Here is an 11,888-nt window from a genome sequence, read left to right on the forward strand (position 1 = left end):
TCAGTAGTTTGCTAAGCCTCAGTCTTTAGCATTAGAATTTAAGCATCAGGATCTTCTGTTTCCCATGAACAGTAAAGATCTCATGGCACTTAGGGAAGAGTGGGGTTCCGTTTGTCCCAATTTGCCATTGTTTTCATCAGTTTTTTTATCTTCACCCACTTTCGATTTTCCCATGGTGCTGTAAGTTTACAACACAGGAAGAACATGGGAACTCTGAACACAAAGCAGGAAGCCAGGCTAAGAGCACTGCTGCTATAATACTGAAATTACTGAAATAATACTGCATAATTAATCTGTTAAACAGTTTTGGGGAAAGCGCTTACATTTTTGTACTGTACGTATACCAGATTGTTTATATTGACTAATAAGTGATCTCTGTTGCATCACTCCAGCTGCACATCTGCACTATGTTTTTATTTTTTGAGGGAATTCCAAACTAGTTTTCCATCAGCATGAGAATGTTTTTGCAGTCCCTTAATATGGACATAAATGAGGGATAAATACATACGTATATACATAATACCCAATATGGCACCTGAATCTCCCTGCTCTGTACCTTTTCTCATTGTTCAGGGCCTTATTAAGGTCAGTGAAAAGCAGTAGTATTCTTATTTTTACACACAGTCTGAAGGAATGGAGGCAGGTCCTTACCGGGATACTTTTGGCAGATACTTCTGACTTCAGCTTCCTGTAATGTCCAACAGGGTTCATTATTAGTGTCTCTCCTCTTTCTTTTTATCCGATCTGTCTATGTAATCTACTTAAAAAGCTTCAGTGCCCATTTCCATGCTAACAATTCATAAGTCTACCTTTAATGAATCCCTCATCTCAGCTGGTTTTATTGGCACTGTTCCAGGGAAGTGCTTAAGCATGTGCTTAGCTTTGAGTTTATTGACATTCCAAATTCAGGCCAACATCACACTTTGGAAAGCTGTCAAAATAATAACTAATTTTATTATTGAAATTGCTGTGCTTCGTGCTGTAAGGTTGACACAAAAATCGGATTAGTATTGACCCTTCTAAATTAGAGATGTTAGAAAGTCATTCAGCACATAAGTGATTTCTGAAAAAACTGAAGAAACAGATGACATAAATAAATTTAAAATTACTGATATGCAGTTGAATATCACATCTTAATAATATATCCAAGACACAAATCTACATTTAGGAGAGTGAATTTATAAAATTATATACTATGATATTACATATGCTGTATTGCATGTTATATGTGTGTGTGTGTGTGTGTGAGCGAGCTGTATCTGCTTGTATGTACCTGTGCATATCTATGAAATATATACATCTACCCAGTCATTTTTATACTGTAAACCATCATAATTAAAATGTAGATGGAAAAAACAATTCTTTCTGACTACTCAGGTATTTTAACTGCTTGACTAAAATCCTGAGAATCATCTAAACAAGACTGTTTGCCCATCTGTCCTCACACTAGGAGAACGATAGCAGCTCATGCCTTGTCTTGTCTGTTGGTTATTTAGTAAATGTCAGCAGTATAATTGGTCTATAGGAATTGTGCTACCGCTGATAACATTCTGTGCATTGATACATACCCAGAGGAGATGCCAATATATACTGGTGTGTTTATAAAGAGGAGAACATTTTCAGAATGAACTTAACTGAAGTGTAGCTTAGCTAGAGGAGAACGGAAAAGTAGAAAATAACTTCAGACAAAATGTTCCTTAGGCACAGATATGATCTTTATTTGACCATATAAGGCAAGACCTAAATTTGAACACAGCCTTCATATGAGTGTAAGAGCCAGGAACAGATTGGATTCCTGGCGTAAAGTGAGTGAATTGCTTCAGCAGACTCTCTTCATTATGTTGTTTCTGATGCCTTAAACTTTGTTATAGTGATAATCGCTGCTTCTGGATTCATAAGCCTTCTCAACAAGAGATCAAGAGTAGAGATCAGTTCAGGCTGAAATGCCTGAGGATCCTGATCCTTGTGACATTAGCAGTTGGTTTTGAACTGGAGGAACCATCTGCTCTAGATTAACCAAAAGCTAGTGGATAATTCTAAACCATGTTGGATAAATCTAAACCAATTTGGATTTGTTCTTAGAAAACAACACTTGACTAACTGAATAATGTGTTATATGGGTATTCCTGCATTCTGGATATTCACAATCAGATACCAGGTGTGGATGTGAATTACATATTTAGCCTCACTCTTTATAATCATTTGAATCAAAAAGCTAAATTCCGAATGCCTCTGAACATTAAGATCTTAGCGGCTTAGGCTTTCTCCTCCTCAAAATATGTCAAGAAGAGGAAGTATGAGGTTGGAAGGCAAAACAATTGGCGAGATCTCTGAACACAGTTAGCAGGGCAAACAATTGCATATATTTGAATAGTGAATATACACTGTGATACTAGCAAGCTCAGCCAATATTTCACATGCTGAATGGATGTGGAAGGTAAATTATAACTATAAAAATAATAAATATTAAATTAAATTAAATTAAAAATAATTGTCAAGTAATCTTCCTACTGGCTAACAAAGGAAAGATGGATGGGGTATGGTTGACAGCTGACACGTCTCTCCACCTGCCATCAGAAGATGGCTGTGTCCTCCTCTGTTTGATCTGGTATTTAACAAGGGCTAGAGTGGTGCTGCAACCTTTCCCACAGTGGAGGCACACATAGTCCCTCTTTTCTTTGACTGAGCACCCTTCAAACACAGAGTAAGAGTGTTATAATGTTTTATAACCTGAACAGAGACAGTAGGTAACAGATGGAAGAAAGGCATCATTGTTATTACCATTTTAGATAGTGAGTTACAGTAAGATTTCCTTGTAAATATTAGTCATCTGAAAGCTGTGGTGTGTAGACTAACCTTGTTGTCTTGACTTTCCCATTAGTCAAAGAAGAGTGATAAACACCCACAGAGAATGATGTTTCCAAGTCCTCAATTGCTGGAGATGCTTTGATCTTGACTGTAGAGAACAGCTTGGACTGGACAGCTGAAGTTAGGGAAGGCAAACTCCATTCTCAGTGACATGGGCAAACCCACTGGAGAAGTCTGGGCATAGTTAAAAAATGGAAGCAAATGTCCAAAATCCAATGCCTTAACTGCAATGCTGTTCTTTATCTTTAAAGAGGAATTTTAGGTGACAAAGAAGGATGGAAGAAGGGAAGCTTCCTGCTGAGGCAAAGCTGAGGGTCATCACTGTAGATCTGCAGATGATTCCTGAGAAATCATGTCCATTTCAGAGGTCTGGAATGAATCTGAAGGGTGAAAGGAAAGTGAAGAGTTGTGAAAACGTGATTGTGAGGCAGGGGAAGTGTAGCTGGTTAGTGGACAAGCAGGTTCTAATTGCTGTAGTGAGCTGAGTGTACGAAACAGTGTCCCCCCATCTAGCAAAGATGCCCTACCGTGCCATGCAATGGATAAGGGAGCCTCATTTAAAATAATATAAATGGAGAAGCCATCGCTTTGTGGGTCTTGACTGATAAAGCCACCCAGAAAGTAAGAACTGCTCCGAAGGGGATTAGTGATCTAAACATAAGAGCTGGTTTCCTCAAAAGGATCACAAGGGTGAAAGGCCATCGTACCAAAGAAAAAATGACACTTTGCTGTTTAGTCTTTTTTCTCAGAATGAATTGCAGACAAGGGAAAGGAGAGTAAAGATGTCAAAAAAGAATATGTCAGTTACAGAGAGAGGAAAGGAAAGGAATTGTAAAGGAATTTTAAGTTCATTTGGGGTAAAATAAAACATTCTTACAGAAATGTCTTCAACAATCCTCTTTCATCTGAACAACCCTATACTCCTGCGTCAGCTGAAGTTGACAGGACTCGTAACTGAGTGAGATTTGATTTTTTACAGGAAAGTTTTCTTTGATATAATTTTGTTTTGCTTTCTGGCACAGACTGCCCTGCCATGTACTCACATTTAATTTTGTTTTCTGTGAAAGAAATATTTTACTTCTTTTATGATGGGTGTTTCCCTTTACAAAACAGCTGAAGCTGCCTGAATGCAGTATGGAGGCACGCATATGGAGGCACTCTGGTTCAGGCCGGCTGCTATTCCTGAATGCAGCTTTCCCTTTACGGTGCCTGACTAGCAGCTCTTTTGAACTCTGCCACTCACAGCTCAGAGACTTCATTTGAGATGCCCACTGGGGTCTCCACACCCTTTGCTGGCCCTGTTGCTTCAGTTTTTCTGTACCATAAGAAGAACAGAGTGTATGGGTAACTACATTATTCTGACAAGAAGAAGAATATTTTCAAGGAGACGATCAAAGAGACAGTGGAATTCATATTAGAGAGTCTATGTGCATACAAAAAGAAAGCAGCATGCCAACAACCTGCCTCAGCAGAAAACCTTCTAGCATAGATGAGGCCTAGAGACCTGAATTACATGATTCGAGATGGGGATGTAAGGATTTTGTTTTTATCAGGGTCATCACCCAGACCTTGTCCAGCCTTTGTTCTACTTCCCCCATCTCATCCCATGAAATGCTTAATCTGTCTTCAGGGTATTTTAAGGTGTCTAATGATGTAGGATGCTTCAATTATAATATGCCCAGCTTAAAGTCTGTTTCAGAAAGTGCCAAGTGCTCCTCTCTAAATACACCAACATTTTGTGAAAAATGTCAGTGGTTGGAGATCCTGAAATGAAGTAAATTCAAAAGTCTCATCACCTTTGAGAAACCTGGCCTTAGGTTGCCACTCTTTGAAAACTGAAACAGGATCTCTGACTTTAGGTCGCCTGGTGCTGAACAAAGGGCTCATCAAGACAGTTGGTGTTATTTAACACGTTTGCATTACTTAACAGCTGCACCTGGCAAAAGCTCACACAGTCCTTGCATCCCCTCCCTTCCCTCTCCCCGTGGTGCACTTCCAGTACTGGTCAGGTAAGGGATTCAGTTTCCATTCCCATGCTCCCTGTATTGACAGATTATTTCAGATGAAAGAGACAAAGCGAAGGGAACAGGAATACAGACAGACAGCTTGGAATGACAAGAGATGCATATTGCCAAATGCCCAATCAATCGCCATCAGCATCACTGAATCCAACGTCTTTCTGCACTTCTGAATCATCACTAGCTTATGGATTCCCTGCCCCACCCCTGCAGCCTCCCCAGTTTCTAAATCCCTTTGTTGGCCTGTATTGTATTTTCTTTCTAGTGGATATTATTTTCTTATTTTTTTCTTTGCTTCCAGACACATTTCCATGCAAGTCAGAAAAGATGTTTTGTCACCTGCAGCTAAGCTGCCAGCTGGAGCTGGCTAGCGTGTGCATTTTAGGCCAGGAATCTGCAGGCTTCAGTGGCTGCTAATAAAGAGGTGGATTGATGTTAAGATTGTTTGACTTTTAAATCCTTATATATAGAGCCAGCCTGTTAGCCTTATTGTTTATTTATATAGTACTATGGGTATACTTGGCACTTTACTAACAAATGAGGAGATAAAATCCCTACCCTGAGCTGCTAATAGTCTAATTTAGGTTGCTATGATGTATAAAAGATTAGTGAACACATACAGGAGTAGAGGCAAATAGCACTGAAGAGGAACTGAGTGATGTTAGGCTGAGTGAAAGCAGCAAAGGTTTAATGCTGATGGCTCTAAGGACATCCTTCATGATCACTGTGTGGGTAAAGTCAAAGAGGACTGGAGCTCCAGAGAGCTGGATGTAACAGCCGAGTCTTCCATGCATTTCCTGCTTGAGGCATCTGGGGCTTAACAGTGCATAGTGTGAACTGCTGTTCATTTTCAAAATAAGGTCTTAACTATGTGCTTAGTTTTAAAGCTCGGCATCTTGACTTCAGTGGACCTGTGCCAGCTTACATCAGCTGAGGATCTGTCCCTAAAAATAGAAAAACCTGAACTACCCACCTTGGCTGAGTTCTGAAGAGATATCTGCAAACAGTTGTGTTGTTTTGTCTGATGTCACTGGGTTGTTTTTTTTGTTCTTTATCTGGCAGTAGGAGTTAGAATACACCTCACATACAATTTCCAGGAGAGGTATGTCAGAGAATAAATCAGTGTTAACATACTTTATTTTTTTCAGCCTTAAATGTGTATTTTCTTCTGTTATTGTACAAGACATGCAAACAATTTCAGCTCTTTTTTTTTTCTCTTGAATTGTTGACAAAGCAATGAGCCAACTCTAACACTGATCTCTGAGGTATGCAGACATTCTTTTCAGGAGGCAAAGGATATGTTTATGACAACCTGTTATTCTTATCCCACTGTTCCCCTTTCTGTCTTATCTGTTGATGCTTCTTTCTTCACGTGACATTCATTGCTGGTGGGCTGTGTTATCAAGTGCTCTAGGACATCTTAGCTAAGGGATGCATCCCTCTTGAGTAGCATGTCAGAGAGATCTTCATAGAAGTCTAACAAAGGATGCATTTGAAGGCAAGAGAAGCCTGACTGTTTTAACTATTCTTCCTTTTGATCTCTGAAAGTAGATTGTGAGTGTGACTGCTCTGTATTTTCCTGTTGGGTCCCTTGACTCTTTTTCTAAAAGGTTATGTTAGGTACTTTCTAGTCCAAAGGGACTCTTTCCTGTACTAAATGCATTTCTGAAAATGTCAGCTGAAACTCCCTTGCCTTCTGTTCTTATTTGTTTTTAACGTTCTCAGTTTCATATTACCTGAATCTTAGACCTCCATCTATTTCCAAGTCTTTCAAACTTTCCAAAGAAGTTTGCTGCTATTGAATATCTTATTTGTTCTTATCACTTTGCTGCCTAACACAGGCAGCAATTCACCTTTCACATTTCAGAATGCAGCCTGTCACTTCCCTACTACTGTTCTTGTCGACCTCTCTACAGCTTCCACTGCAACAAGCAGGCTTTCAAATCTTTTTGCCAAGCTTTAGTTTTCGTACTGCTCTCTTTATTCTTTGCTTTACTTTTCACTGCTTTAATTAAAAAGCAACAACTGCCCGTTGCTTTTATTCTGTCTCAAAAGTTTGACTCAGATAGAACTTACTTGTTTAAGGCTCATAAGCTGAATCATCTTCCTTTCAGTTTTAGTTTTATTTGTCTATAAATTGTTTGTTGTTAAATTATCATAACTAGAGTTGTGCAGGAACTGAATTACTGTGGATTTTAATTTTTCCTTTAAATAAAACAAAATAGCAAATTAAGAAAAATTTCCATGAATAAAAATATTTCCTTTGGGGTCAGCTGACATTTCTTGGCACTAAAATCAGAAGTTCATTATCAGTTTTGACTTTCTTAATTCTCCAACTTTTTAGAAGATAAAATACATCTAAAGATCAAAGATTTTGAAAAGCAAAATTGATGCATTTATTGCTCCAAATGGGAAAGCTCAGTTTCTGCACTGTGTGTAGGCTTTTCTTTTTTTCTTAATTTCACCATCTGGTCTAATGAAATAGGTTACCTTTCCTTACAGACTGATTCAATGATGGATATGGGTAAGTTTTATATATTTAAAAATCCTAACTAATATGGTGCTTATAAAATCAGTTTTGCTTTCTCTCTCTGGTAACTGGAATTGCTAGTGTTAAGAAAGATGGGAAAGAGAGGTGGATTTCTTAAAATACGCAGGAATGTTAGTGAGGGAGGCTGTACCATAACATGGGAACTTCAGAATTAAGACAAAAATAGCTGGAGGGACACATATAAGTTTGTTTGCTTCTCTAAAAACTAAATACTAATGTGGATTTCCTGTCAAGACTTTTTATTAACCATTTTCAAGATGGTTGGTTATAGTGTCCAATAGGAAAATCTCTCAATGGCTGTAATCTGCCACTTTACTGGAGTCAGGTGCTTCCCTGGGACTGCTCCATTTCTTCCTCCATCAGACATCAGAGACAATGTATCATCAATCTATATGGGTGCCATGGTTAATCCATCCAGAAGGGAATTGAGAGAAGTGGGAGGAATTTTAACAAAAGATTTATTATTCATAACAAAAGCAAATGCCATTCATTTTCATACTAGAGCTTTCCAGTCACCTCAAGTTGATTCCTAATCTAGTAAGCTATCATAGTGACCAGTTTACACAGGTGAAATTAGAGACACACACACAAGCAAGTCATTGTGTAAAACAGAAATGTAGTTTGAGATTTGGCATCTTTAGTAGGAGACAGTTTTGGCTTAACTTTGTTTCCTTGCATGTGTGATCACAGGAAAAGCAAGGATGAAAAGGAACAGAGATTTCTCCATTTCACCATGGAAAGTCTGGCAAAATGACAGCAACGATGAAAGACGGACAGACACAGGTCTGATTTCTAGTTCTTCATGTAGCTCTGCATGGAATAATGGAAATACATAGAGCTTGGAGTGACTATTTTAATCGAGGCAGCCCTAGGCTTGCAGCTTCTAAATCAGAGTCAATGCCCATGTCATGATTTTTTGTGGGCATTAGTTAATATTTTGAGGGCATTCCCAATGGCCTTAAATTGGGGATCATTTTGCTGTTTTCAGCTTCATATTATATCACTTCGTCTAGTTCCAATTCAGTCATTCCTAAGGAGATCACAATACCGAATGGGAGTGTTTACGCAACGGGTTCTGTAGCCAGCCATTACATGTGCCAAAGAGCAGCCGACATGAAGAAGGTCTGAAAGACACAGGAACAAATGCAGCACTGGAACTTTATGAGGAAGAGCCAAACACTGGAATATCACTACAAACAGAGAAAAGACTCTTGCTTGAGAGCAAAATCAGGCTCTTACTGAACAAAAGTCACCATCAGTGTGAAAAAGCTACTGAGAGTCTCAATTCAAAAGGCTCTGTCAAATTTTAAGTGGAAAACTCCCCACATTTTAAATAATCCAGAAAAATAAGGGTTTGTCTCTGTTGATTCTGGATTTATATCTGATCTAGAACCATCATATTTAACTAGTGAAATATAATTTTCCTCATCAATCTCATAAAATTATCTTCCTATTTTGATGTTTGCTATTACATGAAATATGTTCACATATGTGATATGTGGGAATGTTAGAATATATTTTTCACCAAATATGATTCTTCTCTTTTTTATTTCAATCTAGGTTTTATCTTTATTGCCCACAGTGTGGGAAACTGTTACACATATATACCACAAAGTCTGTTTCCAAGCTTGAAAGTGAAGGGCTTGAAGAAACAAACCAAGCCAACCAGGCAAACGCATGTTTTCAGGTACTAAAAAGAAGTGTCTCCAAAGGGAAAGACTGAAATTCTTGGTGAGAAGGAGCTGCTTCTTTATCCCTTAATCTCTCTTTTGAGGGTAGACCCTAAGGATACAGATGGAGTGCAATCCAAGGAGCTGATTGCCATTAGTACAGATATACCTGAGTTAGCTTTCAACTAGCTTGTTTGGATTTCAGCAGCTACAGTTGCCAAGTGTTTATCCAGAATTTTATCTGATTTTTATGCAGCCTGTACCACTGGACAAGATGCTGTTTGAGTACCTGAGTATAATTATCTCACCTAATTGTAGAAAACAGCACTAGAAAGGACTTGACAACTCCTTTCATCCTTCCCCTGCCCTTCTTCCTTGACTGGTTTATCTCACTTGTTCCTTAAAACCATTGTAATGAGGTTGCCCCAGCTGCCCTGTGCAATCATTTCCAGTACTTTACTACATTTTTTATAGCATTTTATCTATTGTCTACCCTAAATATCCTTTATATTGATTTAAGCCCATATACTTTTTTTCCTGTTCAGTGAATACAAAGGACAGTGTATTCCCCTGTTCTTTGCAAGTATTTCTTACATATCCAAAACCCCTTTTCTCTTTTTTCTTATCCCTTTTTTCTGTCTTTTCTAAAGAAGAAGAGCCTCTAACAGTAACACAAAGAGAAATAATAATAGTAATAATAACGATCAAATCCTATTCTTCACTGGTATGTCTTTCCAAGTTACCTACTTTGTCTCTTACCCTTCCATCAGATTAATTCAGATTACTAATCTATTTTTAAGTACAGGTTCCTATCTAATCTCCTTTCCAGAACGTAAATGTTGTTTGCAGCCTGGAAAGAATTGCTACAAATTTTTGCAGAGATTTCCCCGAAATGCTGTTGACCCTGGGAAGGAGCTTTGTTGCTCTCGCAGGGAAGCTGCTGCTGAGAACAGCAAGATGTTAGTGCCACCTGGTGCTCACATTTCGACGTGGCAAAGAAACGGAGAAGCGTCAAAGAAGAGGCACTAGAAGGGGATTTGGAACATCTTGTAAATCACCAAACCATCTAAGAAGACTAATAATAATAAATAATTAAAAAACTAAAGCAACATGTAAGAGAATGTCATTGCTGTCAGGAAGTACAAACACTGGCTTTCATTCCATCTTTGAATACCAGCAGCCGCCTCTTCTTCACTACGAGGGGCTTTTCACAGAGATAAACATTTTCTTATCTGTTTTGAAGTCAATATGGGACACAGGCATGTAAGCCTTGAAACAAAGAAAATCCCTAGATATAATATCTGCCTCCCACTCTCTGATGTCAAGATCTTAAACAAAGTTGACTTGACACCAGTTAAGCAGGCAAACAGCTGAGGAATATGAAAATTGTTCTGAACTTTGTCATCTATCTCAAATAGAACGGAAAGCTTCTAAGAGGTTTGATTTGGTCTGGAAAATTATGGAACATCCATGATGTTTTCCAGCTTTACCTGGTGAGTCACAGGTGAATCAAGGTTAATACATAGTATTAAGGTTCTGGTTATAGTTTATAAAAGATAATAAATTAGTAGTTGCTATTGATAACACTCCAATAGGGGAATTATAAACATAACTAGGGCTGGCCAATAATTTCTATCAGAAAATGCTGATCTGAGGAAATAAAAATGCTAGTTAGATGTATTGGCTGCTCGATTTTTTAATGAAAAATTATTGAAACAACTTGCTCTGGCAGAGGCAAAATATTTTATATCAGGCTCATCAAAATACTTTATATGTGGCCAAAGCACTTTGTTCAGACTCTAATACACTATGTTATATAACCGGCAAGGTTAAGAAAGGAGAGAAGACTACTTCAGCAATGTTGAAATAACTGGAAAGACTGAAAAATCTTCTTAATAGTTTTCTGTATTCCTAAAACCTTTCCTTTTCTCAGATATTTGCTTCCTAAGAAAATCTGAAATGTTGGGTCTCTATTCTGATTGCATATGAAAGAAAATTCTGAAACACTGGTGTTTCCCACAGAATGGAAATTTCAAGTTCTGAGAATGTGCCGTGAATGTGACTGCTTGCCACTGATGTGATCAGACACCATTAGTAACATGTGTCACTTAACTCTATACTCTTTTTGTAAGATCTATTGATGACAATGCACAAAATCATGGCACGTTGATCTCAATTAGTTGGACCAGCTTTCACAGCTGTACTGGCATTTTCTTAAAATGAGGGCAGAGAACATATTCCAAGATTTTTAATATTTTTTCATATCTGCAAAATCTAGATTTTATAAGCGAAGGGAAGAAAACTGTGAAAGCAGGAAAGGTAATTACTGCAATTAATATGAAGAATGAGAGAACTGCATATAGAAGAAAGACAGAAGGGAGGACCAGAAAAAATTAAAATGCTGGGCCAGAGAGAGAAATAATTGAACTAACAAAAGTGTGAAGTAGGAACAAGATCTTAAAAAGGCCATGTACTTTTAGATTTTGTATTATGCAATATATGAATACATTGGAGTATATGAATTTACATTAGATTTATTCATGTACACTTTTTTTTTTTTTAACAGGCTGATCCTGCACAGCAGAGATTAGTTGCGTTTTTGCTATTAAGTATATGGAGCATCGGGCTGCAGGGAGGTGGGCCTTAATGGTATCCATGTGGCACATACCCCTAGGAACTGCACACTATCTTAACACTGACTGGTCATCTAGAGCATCCCTGACACAGTAGGGTTAGCACACAAAAATCTATGGAACATCAAGCTTTTAGTCATGAGCAAGA

Source organism: Apteryx mantelli, chromosome 2 (genome assembly GCF_036417845.1).
Source record: "Apteryx mantelli isolate bAptMan1 chromosome 2, bAptMan1.hap1, whole genome shotgun sequence".
Taxonomy (NCBI): Eukaryota; Metazoa; Chordata; class Aves; order Apterygiformes; family Apterygidae; genus Apteryx; species Apteryx mantelli.